This window comes from Diaphorina citri, unplaced genomic scaffold (assembly GCF_000475195.1).
Source record: "Diaphorina citri unplaced genomic scaffold, Diaci psyllid genome assembly version 1.1 scaffold224, whole genome shotgun sequence".
In the NCBI taxonomy this organism is placed as follows: domain Eukaryota; kingdom Metazoa; phylum Arthropoda; class Insecta; order Hemiptera; family Psyllidae; genus Diaphorina; species Diaphorina citri.
This window is the reverse complement of record NW_007377661.1, coordinates 261,976-274,328: the sequence shown is the minus strand read 5'-3', so window position 1 is coordinate 274,328 and position 12,353 is coordinate 261,976. Positions and strand designations below refer to the sequence as shown.

The window sequence follows — 12,353 nt, the reverse complement described above, 5'->3', positions numbered from 1 at the left end:
GTTATTGACGTGACAACATGTTGATAGTCAAACAAGATATTAACGAAAACAGCACCTTTTTCTTGGTACTTACCTGCGTTGATAGATACTTATCTGTGCTTTTGGCGTGAAACCTAGTTTGGCTCAAATAGCTGTTATTATTTGACTAATTTATTAGCGGCATTAATTTGAATTGAAACTAAATACGATAGTCAAACAAGATATTAACGAAAACAGCACCTTTTTCTTGGTACTTACCTGCGTTGATAGATACTTATCTGTGCTTTTGGCGTGAGACCGAAAATAGGTCAATGGACTGTGATCACATCTAGATAACCATATAATTAACAGCTACCCTAGGTCCCGACAGGTTAGGGTTAATATTGAACAAGTTCTACCGTTTTTGCCGAGCGTGTGAGATTTTTTCCCTATGTGCGTGTACTCACGGGTTAAACAAATCAGTTCGACTTTTTTCCGTGAGACAAATTAATTTGAAACTTTAAATTCAGAGTGATTGAAGTGCGAGTTTTTTGTTTCATGAGTGCATCAGTGTTGATGTTTTCATACGTGCGGAGTACAACTTATGACTAGAAAAAGTAAGTTCTTTAACATATCTATCATCTATCTAGCTAGGTGTTGTACCTTTTTACTTATATATCGTTCATACCTTTATTGTAGAAGATAAATATTGTACTGGCATCCCAAAAAGCGAACGTAAATAAAGTTTGTTATGCTAAATAATATGTGGGTAGGTACGAGTAAGTAGCTAAGTGAAGTACCTACACAAAATATGTACACCTATCTGCAAAATAATTGCATTTCCACGGCACTATGTCAAAACTCAAAGCGAAATAATTAGGTAATCCCACAAAAAGTTTTTTTTCTGTTTTATTTTATGAGATTTTAGTTCTAATCAATACGTGTAGGTATATATGTGTACTATGTAGGTACCTACATACCTACCAAGCTATCTAGAAAATAAAAATGATAAAATTAATAAAATTGAACTTGCAATACAAGCTGCAGTTGTCCATAGAGTTGCATGATCTGCAACAACTTTCAGATTCTAGAATCGTAGTATCCTTGGTTTGATTCCAACGAGAATCAAGAAAAAAAAACCAGTTCAAGCCAACAACATTCTGATTTTGCAACAACCAACGTAAATCTTTAGTTATGTACTGAACTTACCTACTCAAATTATAACACCTTACGACGAAACTGCATTTATACCTCTGCATTTATTTTTCGTACAAGCATTATACCTATGTAGTAGGACTAGTAGGTAGGGGTGTTACGTAGATACGTTCAAAAGTACCTTGGGGGTACGGGATAAGGTAGGGGTTTATCTAAATGAGTTCTACCTATAGTTCACTGAACTACTATAGTAGTAATACATCTTTAATACAAGAAAATATTTCCACCATTTTCTAAAATGTATTTATTACATTTTTTTAAGTAGATACGTATTACATACTTACTACTACTTCCATGTGTATTACACCCTGATATAAAAAATCTATAAATTTACATGTTTAATAGTCTGCTAATACATTTGACATGGAATAATACATGTGTAATATAACTAATTTTTAAACATACGTATTAGTATGGTATAATCTCCACATTTATTACACACATTTCCATATTATGTCCTGCCTGGGTAGAAGCCTAAGTATCTAATCCAATAGTGTACCTACTTCTCTCCCCCTTGAATAAGTAGGCATCTCTACCTACTATCTACGTGTATTAATCACGTGTAAATCGCGTTTTATTTCCTATTAAGATATCTAATCAACAGGCTTATATCCAGGATTTTATTCAGGAGAGGCACAAAACTCCCAAGCGTACAAACTCAAGAGTCCAAACAGTGAAGTACCGGGGGGTGAATGAAAAGGCCGAGGGGGCCTGAGCCTCTTCGGCCCCCCTAAATAACGCCCTGCTAACCAATAATATCTCTAGTTCCTTTTACCATGCCATAGATTGCCATAGGTACTTACATAGCTAGGCTTGAATAAGTAGGCATCTCTACCTACTATCTACGTGTATTAATCACGTGTAAATCGCGTTTTATTTCCTATTAAGATATCTAATCAAGAGGCCAATATCCAGGATTTTATTCAGGAGAGGCACAAAACTCCCAGGCACAAACTCAAGAGTCCAAACAGTGAAGTACCGGGGGGTAAATGAAAAGGCCGAGGGGGCCTGAGTCTCTTCGGCCCCCCTAAATACGGCCCTGCTAACCAATAATATCTCTAGTTCCTTTTACCATGCCATAGATTGCCATAGGTACTTACATAGCTAGGTACCTAAATATTTTCCCCACAGGCATTAATCATTACTCATTCTTTGTGTCCTTATCACGTTTATGATATCCTTCGAGCTAATTGCAACACGTGAGGGGAATCCCTACATACCCTTAGGTACTGTGTAGGTATATTTGGAGAGAGATAAATTAGTGGAGATGCCTAAACTCTCTGTAGTTATTAACCAGCATAGGCTTAAAGGTTTGATATTAGTGGAGATGCCAAAACTCTCTGTAGTTATAAACCAGCATAGGCTTAAAGGTTTGATATTAGTGGAGATGCCAAAACTCCCTGCAGTTATAAACTAGCATAGGCTTAAAGGTTCGATTAGTGGAGCTGCCAAAACTCCCTGTAGTTATAAACTAGCATAGGCTTAGAGGTTCGATTAGTGGAGATGCCAAAACTCCCTGTAGTTATAAACTAGCATAGGCTTAAAGGTTCGATTAGTGGAGATGCCAAAACTCCCTGTAGTTATAAACTAGCATAGGCTTAAAGGTTCGATTAGTGGAGATGCCAAAACTCCCTGTAGTTATTAACTAGCATAGGCTTAGAGGTTCGATTAGTGGAGATGCCAAAACTTCCTGCAGTTATAAACTAGCATAGGCTTAAAGGTTCGATTAGTGGAGATGCCAAAACTCTCTGTAGTTATTAACTAGCATAGGCTTAAAGGTTTGATATTAGTGGAGATGCCTAAACTCTCTGTAGTTATAAACTAGCATAGGCTTAAAGGTTTGATATTAGTGGAGATGCCTGAACTCTCTGTAGTTATAAACTAGCATAGGCTTAAAGGTTCGATTAGTGGAGATGCCAAAACTCCCTGCAGTTATAAACTAGCATAGGCTTAAAGGCGAGATTAGAGGAGATGCTAAAACTCCTTGAATGTTATAAGATTTATAAGCTCGAATACCAACCTAGTCTTAAAGGTAAAATTAGCTTGCTTTAGCTTTAGATTTCCTTTTGCTCAAAACATCCCACTATTTCTTAATAATGAAATGGATTGACTCAATGATATTTTGTTACCAACTCTTCTGAAGACAATAGAAAAATGTTAATTAATTTTAAGATGCCTATGCCTAGACTTATATTCCTATTATACAACAGTGATATTGAGGTACCTGTACCTACGTATCTTCTCAAATTAGTACAGCTCTGCTACTGACAATCAGCGGGGTGCAATAACATTCAATTTCGATTTCGAGATCAATAACAAATTCTCAATTCATGATTCAAAGAAAAGGGTGATAGTAAAAGTTGGAATCTTCGATTTTGATGAAATTTAAATTAACTAAACACCTTAAATATTATCCATAAAGAAAAAATAATTGGCTCGTCAGTTTTTGGGCTCCGTTGGGCCTTTGGAGGATTGTAGGAGCCCTTCCTCTGAGATCAAACATCCATAAAGAAAAAATAATTGGCTCGTCAGTTTTTGGGCTCCGTTGGGCCTTTGGAGGATTGTAGGAGCCCTTCCTCTGAGATCAAATTTTACTAGACAGATTAGGTACATATACATAGGTGCATCAATGTACGAACAGTACAAAAACCAGTTGCACAGTGTAAGTTGTCCAGAGCTCTGTAGTAGTACAAAATTACAAATGTATACACTAGACAGATTAGGTATACATTAGGTGCATCAATGTACACAGTACAAAAACCAGTTGCACAGTGTAAGTTGTCCAGAGCTCTGTAGTAGTACAAAATTACAAATGTATACACTAGACAGATTAGGTACATATACATAGGTGAATCAATGTACGAGTATGTAATATGTACATACATTAGGTGTAGTCTCTTGATTTTGAGTTGAATAAGAATTTAGTGTTGTATTGATCCATGCAAAAAAGTAGCCATCCTAGATCCTACACTAAAACTTACTTACCTTCTTTTCTAACCTAGCAATCCTAGCATTCTACTTGAAAAGTCCCTTTACTCCAGCAGTAGGCTACTACTATTATTATGGTCAAATTCTCAAATTATATGAGGATAAAATTCCATACCTCGGTTGGAACGCGCCCTCCTGTTTACCAGGCGAGCGCCTTGACCACTACACCACCGAGGCAGGTAATAGGAGGTTCCCTTTTAGGATTTTGAAGTTGACTCCCCTGGAACCGACCCTGGCTCCGACCTAACTTTGGCAAGTACTTCAGAAAATGGTATTTTAAAAGACAAAACACTACCCTAAATTTCAGCTTCTCATCTTTAGCCGTTCAAAAAATATTTGGGGGTCCTCGGACTTTATAAACACTCTGTATAAAAAAAAAAAGCTGAACTTTATATGCTCGGGAGTTTTTTGCTCGAGACTTTAAAAATGAAATATGCAAATTCAGAGAGGAGAAACTTGGGGAAAAGCTGTGCTATTATTGCCCCAGTCTTAAGTGACTTATGGTTAATGGGAGACGTTCATCCCCAATTTCTTTCCCTCCCCCGATGTCTCTCCCTCCCTCCCTTCTCTCTACTCTATCTCTCACTACCCTAAATTTCAGCTTCTCATCTTTAGCCGTTCAAAAAATATTTAGGGGTCCTCGGACTTTATAAACACTCTGTATAAAAAAAGCTGAACTTTATATGCTCGGGAGTTTTTTGCTCGAGACTTTAAAAATGAAATATGCAAATTCCGAGAGGAGAAACTTGGGGAAAAGCTGTGCTATTATTGCCAGTCTTAAGTGACTTATGGTTAATGGGAGACGTTCATCCCCAATTTCTTTCCCTCCTCGATGTCTCTCCCTCCCTCCCTTCTCCACTCTATCTCTCCGGCTCTTCCTCCGTTCTTCTCTTCTCCCTCCCTCTCCTCTCTTTATCTTCTCTCTCCCAGTCCCTCTTTCTCCTCTCTTTCTTTAGTAAGAGGGAGGTTTTTCTCGATTTCCCTTAATATTTCCTCCCTCTCTTTCTCTTGGTCTTATTAAACTTTAAATCTAATGAGGCTAAAAAAAAATTCCATTTTCGTGTTGAATATGTTTCCCAAATTTCAACAAAACCGGACAAACCGCTGGGGTAGTGGCGTAGCGTGTATGTATGGCGTGTATGGCGGCCATACAACCAAGGTTCGCTCCGGGTGAGAATCGAACCCTTAGCACTGTCAAGGCAGGCGTTCTACCTTCCAAGCTAACCAGGCTGGCTCATTATTTACCCCGCATGAACTTAACCTTTGAACCTTTCAGTTAAATGTAAAACAAACAACTCTCTTGTATACAAGTCATGTCAGGAGTCCTTGAGATGATAAACAATGAGGGAGAGAGAAAGAGAGAGAGAGGGAGGGAGTGAGAGAGAGGAGAGAGAGAGGGAGGAGAGAGGAGAAGAAAAAAGTAGGGGAAAAAGAGAGAAAGAAAGAGATGGTGTGTTAGAGAAAGAGGGAGGGGGAGGGAGGGAGAGAGCGAGGTTAAGAAGACTATTAGTGTAGAAAGAAAAAAAAATAAAGAGAGAGAGAGAGGGAGAGAGAGAGGGAGGGAGAGAGAGAGAGAGAGAGAGAGAGGGAGGGAGGAGAGAGAAGAGAAGAAAAAAGTAGGGGAGAAAGAGAGAAAGAAAGAGATGGTGTGTTAGAGAAAGAGGGAGGGAGGGAGAGAGCGAGGTTAAGAAGACTATTAGTGTAGAAAGAAAAAAAAAATAGAGAGAGAGAGGCTGAAAGGAAAACTAGGTAGAAGAGAGAAAGAGAAGGTGTGAGAGAGAAATAACACCAACACCCATCATATTGAACTTTGATATTTGGAAAGCGAAGTTTCCAAGAGAGAGAGAGGGAGAGAGAAAGAAATGAATGAGAAAACAAAGAGAGCGTAGGAGAAGAAGTAAAGAGAAGGTGTGAGAGAGAAATAACACCAACACCCATCATATTGAACTTTGATATTTGGAAAGCGAAGTTTCCAAGAGAGAGAGAGAGGGAGGGAGAGAAAAAGAAATGAATGAGACAACAAAGAGAGCGTAGGAGAAGAAGTGGAAAAAAGAAAGTAGAAGGCAAAGAGGAAGAAGGAAAAGTAATAAGGTAAAATGGAGAAAAAATGTACCTTTTCTACAACCTTAATACCTCCACTAAAACTTTATTACGCTTTGTAGCCTACACTTTCGATCGATTGTTAAGTATGCGTCCATTATTTGGTCCTATCTACCTATCAAAACCAGATTCCACAATTGGGTAGTGTCCATCATTTGGTCCCCCACCTACCAATAGCCATACCGGACAAATTTCTAGGCTTCTATGCTCTTTAACAAGGCAAACCAATGTCCATCCTTTCTGCGAGTTCTTAATGGATGAACGAAACAGCGCAGCGATCGGACAGAATCACAGAACGCACGTTTACAATCCAATCTCTTATCAGATGGGAAAGCGAAGTTTCCAAGAGAGAGAGAGGGAGAGAGAAAGAAATGAATGAGAAAACAAAGAGAGCGTAGGAGAAGAAGTGGAAAAAAGAAAGTAGAAGGCAAAGAGGAAGAAAGAAAGGTAATAAGGTAGAATGGAGAAAAAACGTACCTTTTCTACAACCTTAATACCTCCACTAAAATTTTATTACGCTTTGTACTCTACGCTTTCGATCGATTGTTAAGTATGCGTCCATTATTTGGTCCTATCTACCTATCAAAACCAGATTCCACAATTGGGTAGAGTCCATCATTAAATGAAACCAAATTTTGGTCCCCCACCTACCAACAGCCATACCGGACAAATTTCTAGGCTTCTATGCTTCTTAACAAGGCAAACCAATGTCCATCCTTTCTGCGAGTTCTTAATGGATTAACGAAACAGCGCAGCGATCGGACAGAATCACAGAACGCACGTTTACAATACAATCTCTTATCAGATATAACAAGGCAAACCAATGTCCATCCTTTCTGCGAGTTCTTAATGGATTAACGAAACAGCGCAGCGATCGGACAGAATCACAGAACGCATGTTTACAATCCAATCTCTTATCAGATGAGAAAACCAAAGAGAAATGTTTGATTTGACTTGATCTCTTCAAAATCCTTAATATAAATAATTTTGTAGAGTAAAATAAATAAATGAAAGTGAATTTGTAAGTACCTTCTTGAGAATAGAATAGAATATACCCTGTTTATACTGCCAGAATGAGACTGAAAAGTCCCTTTACTCCCGCAGTCTAAGCAAGGTCTTATATATTTGGTACAGAGTAAATGGGGGAATAAAAGGTAGTGTGATGTTCACACCAGGTTTTCTTTCCTTGAGAGAGGAGATGAAGAAAATCCAGCGAACCGCGTATAAAGTGTCTGCAGATGCCATTACTCACCGTATATCACAGCTTGAGAGAGAGATTAGGGGACCGAAAAGAGGAGGGAGGAGGAAGCGAAGAGAAGGTTAGGAGACCGAAAGAGGAGGGAGAGGAGGGACGGGAAGGAAGGTTAGAGGGAGGAGGACAAGGGAGGGTTAGGAAATAAATAATTTTGTAGAGTAAAATAAATAAATGAAAGTGAATTTGTAAGTACCTTCTTGAGAATAGAATAGAATATACCCTGTTTATACCAGAATGAGACTGAAAAGTCCCTTTACTCCCGCAGTCTAAGCAAGGTCTTATGTATTTGGTACAGAGTAAATGGGGGAATAAAAGGTAGTGTGATGTTCACACCAGGTTTTCTTTCCTTGAGAGAGGAGATGAAGAAAATCCAGCGAACCGCGTATAAAGTGTCTGCAGATGCCATTACTCACCGTATATCACAGCTTGAGAGAGAGATTAGGGGACCGAAAAGAGGAGGGAGGAGGAAGCGAAGAGAAGGTTAGGAGACCGAAAAAGGAGGGAGAGAGGGGCTGGAAGGAAGGTTAGAGGGAGGAGGAGAAGGGAGGGTTAGGAAGGGGGAAAGAAGGAATAGGATGGGGAGAAAGATTAAGGGAACAACATATTGAAATTTGAGTCCCATTCCACTATTCCCCAGGTTCTTCTAATGGTGGATATACAGTGTGTCCACTTTTAATGTGCGCCATAGGAAAAATACATGTAAAAACAGTTTAGAATTTAGTGTTGTATTGATCCATGCAAAAAAGTAGCCATCCTAGATCCTACACTAAAACTTACTTACCTTCTTTTCTAACCTAGCATTCTACCTACTTATAATTATAATAATCTGCAGCTTAAAAGAAGTCCCTCTCTTATTAGTGTGCAAAAAAAGACATCTACAAACATTATTCAAATTATTCTAATTATTTATCATTAACTTCCTTGGTAGTACCTACGTCAGCATTATTTTTATTTTCCAGCATTTTCTGCGAATATAGGCAATTTAATATTTTTTATAAACATCTTTTATTAATCGTTTTATGGTTGTTTATTATCTACTAATGAGTAGTGACGTCCTCATTCACAATAAAAAAAGAAATTAGTCACCTAATGTTTCTGATTAGAACCAGTTTGTAAGGCATACCTACTGCGCAAATGAAGTCCAAGGACCTTGAATACTTTTGTGTTATTGGAAAGCAAAGTCGTCAACTTTATAAAATGGTACACACCAACATAAAAAAACGCAAGTTTAAAGAAATATTCCATTTGCCAGTCCTAAATGCATTTGGTCACTTTGCACTGCGCAAATCTTTTTGGCACATACCTGCAGTACAATCAAAAAGTATTACAAACTTTCTCTGTGATCAAATATTTGGTGTTCTTGGCACATCCACTAAAGTCGCTCTATGTATGAGATTTTGTATTCCCTCTATCTACGAGTACCTCTTTCACACAAACACTTTTCCCTTTCTACTACCTAGCTATTTTCCAAGTACCCAAGCAGGTGGAGATTACGAGTTACAACTTTTTTCTCGCAAAATAAAATTATTTCTCTCTTCTGTAAGTTACCTACCTAAACTCTCTGGAGGAAGGTAAATCGCTTCTTTCTTCTAGAGTAATCTAGAGAGCCCCACCCATTACATCGTTTATGATATCCTTCGAGCTAATTGCAACACGTGAGGGGAATCCCTACATACCCTTAGGTACTGTGTAGGTATATTTGGAGAGAGAAAAATTAGTGGAGATGCCAAAACTCCCTGCAGTTATAAACTAGCATAGGCTTAAAGGTTTGATTAGTGGAGATGCCAAAACTCTCTGTAGTTATTAACTATCATAGGCTTAAAGGTTTGATATTAGTGGAGATGCCTGAACTCTCTGTAGTTATAAACTAGCATAGGCTTAAAGGTTTGATATTAGTGGAGATGCCTAAACTCTCTGTAGTTATAAACTAGCATAGGCTTAAAGGTTCGATTAGTGGAGATGCCAAAACTCTCTGTAGTTATTAACTATCATAGGCTTAAAGGTTTGATATTAGTGGAGATGCCTGAACTCTCTGTAGTTATAAACTAGCATAGGCTTAAAGGTTCGATTAGTGGAGATGCCAAAACTCTCTGTAGTTATTAACTATCATAGGCTTAAAGGTTTGATATTAGTGGAGATGCCTGAACTCTCTGTAGTTATAAACTAGCATAGGCTTAAAGGTTCGATTAGTGGAGATGCCAAAACTCTCTGTAGTTATTAACTATCATAGGCTTAAAGGTTTGATATTAGTGGAGATGCCTGAACTCTCTGTAGTTATAAACTAGCATAGGCTTAAAGGTTCGATTAGTGGAGATGCCAAAACTCTCTGTAGTTATTAACTATCATAGGCTTAAAGGTTTGATATTAGTGGAGATGCCTGAACTCTCTGTAGTTATAAACTAGCATAGGCTTAAAGGTTCGATTAGTGGAGATGCCAAAACTCTCTGTAGTTATTAACTATCATAGGCTTAAAGGTTTGATATTAGTGGAGATGCCTGAACTCTCTGTAGTTATAAACTAGCATAGGCTTAAAGGTTCGATTAGTGGAGATGCCAAAACTCTCTGTAGTTATTAACTATCATAGGCTTAAAGGTTTGATATTAGTGGAGATGCCTGAACTCTCTGTAGTTATAAACTAGCATAGGCTTAAAGGTTCGATTAGTGGAGATGCCAAAACTCTCTGTAGTTATTAACTATCATAGGCTTAAAGGTTTGATATTAGTGGAGATGCCTGAACTCTCTGTAGTTATAAACTAGCATAGGCTTAAAGGTTCGATTAGTGGAGATGCCAAAACTCTCTGTAGTTATTAACTATCATAGGCTTAAAGGTTTGATATTAGTGGAGATGCCTGAACTCTCTGTAGTTATAAACTAGCATAGGCTTAAAGGTTCGATTAGTGGAGATGCCAAAACTCTCTGTAGTTATTAACTATCATAGGCTTAAAGGTTTGATATTAGTGGAGATGCCTGAACTCTCTGTAGTTATAAACTAGCATAGGCTTAAAGGTTCGATTAGTGGAGATGCCAAAACTCTCTGTAGTTATTAACTATCATAGGCTTAAAGGTTTGATATTAGTGGAGATGCCTGAACTCTCTGTAGTTATAAACTAGCATAGGCTTAAAGGTTCGATTAGTGGAGATGCCAAAACTCTCTGTAGTTATTAACTATCATAGGCTTAAAGGTTTGATATTAGTGGAGATGCCTGAACTCTCTGTAGTTATAAACTAGCATAGGCTTAAAGGTTCGATTAGTGGAGATGCCAAAACTCTCTGTAGTTATTAACTATCATAGGCTTAAAGGTTTGATATTAGTGGAGATGCCTGAACTCTCTGTAGTTATAAACTAGCATAGGCTTAAAGGTTCGATTAGTGGAGATGCCAAAACTCTCTGTAGTTATTAACTATCATAGGCTTAAAGGTTTGATATTAGTGGAGATGCCTGAACTCTCTGTAGTTATAAACTAGCATAGGCTTAAAGGTTCGATTAGTGGAGATGCCAAAACTCTCTGTAGTTATTAACTATCATAGGCTTAAAGGTTTGATATTAGTGGAGATGCCTGAACTCTCTGTAGTTATAAACTAGCATAGGCTTAAAGGTTCGATTAGTGGAGATGCCAAAACTCTCTGTAGTTATTAACTATCATAGGCTTAAAGGTTTGATATTAGTGGAGATGCCTGAACTCTCTGTAGTTATAAACTAGCATAGGCTTAAAGGTTCGATTAGTGGAGATGCCAAAACTCTCTGTAGTTATTAACTATCATAGGCTTAAAGGTTTGATACCCCCTCAAAAAAATTAATTAAAAAAATCAGGTATTTCTCGGGTTTTGAACCCGAAACTTTTTAACTGAGTATTACGTGTTTGAAAATATCACCAATCGATTTCTCGAGAACAAATACATAAAATAAAGTATTTATTTAGTTATGTACAAAAATGTTTCGTTTCAAACATAACACAATTACTCGGTTTCGAACCCAGAACTTTTTAACTGTAAGCCCCAAGTAATTGAAAATATTACCAATCAATTTCTCGTGAAAAAATACATAAAATAGAGTATCCAATTGTACAAAAATGTTGAGTTTCAAACATAACACATTTCTCGGATTTCGAACCCTTAACTTTTTAACTGTAAGTCCCAGGTGTATGAAATCACCACCAGTGAATTCCTCAGATAAAAATACATGAGTTAACATATTTGGTTTAACTAAAATACTTAATGGGGACTTTTGAGACAAGAAAAACGGTTTTTACATGTATTTTTCCTATGGCGCACATTAAAAGTGGACACACTGTATAATAATAATCTGCAGCTTAAAAGAAGTCCCTCTCTTATTAGTGTGCAAAAAAAGACATCTACAAACATTATTCAAATTATTTATCATTAACTTTCTTGGTAGTACCTACGCCAGCATTATTTTTATTTTCCAGCATTTTCTGCGAATATAGGCAATTTAATATTTTTTATAAACATCTTTTATTAATCGTTTTATGGTTGTTTATTATCTACTAATGAGTAGTGACGTCCTCATTCACAATAAAAAAGAAATTAGTCACCTAATGTTTGTGATTAGAACCAGTTTGTAAGATTGTAAGGCATACCTACTGCGCAAATGAAGTCCAAGGACCTTGAATACTTTTGTGTTATTGGAAAGCAATAGGATTGAATCAATTCACTCTAGCCAATATTGGATATTGGAAAACCGAAATACACTGGTTCGAAACCACCATCATACACAACACTAATTAAGTCTTGTTTGTCTACATTGTTATTGTAGTGTTACTCGTACATCACTAGCATCACGTTTTCAGTACCGCTTCGTAGGTAAATACCCAAAGTG

General features: G+C 37.4%; 1 protein-coding gene across 1 annotated transcript in view; it reads left to right on the top strand.

Moving 5' to 3' along the window:
- Positions 1 to 346: 346 nt before the first annotated feature.
- Positions 347 to 12,353, top strand: part of LOC103506263 (proton-coupled amino acid transporter-like protein CG1139) — a gene marked incomplete at its 3' end in the record, with an annotated part of 47,000 nt that continues 34,993 nt past the window's right edge. Inside the window, exon 1 of the mRNA XM_026821352.1 lies at positions 347 to 575. The remainder of the gene's footprint in view (positions 576 to 12,353) is intronic.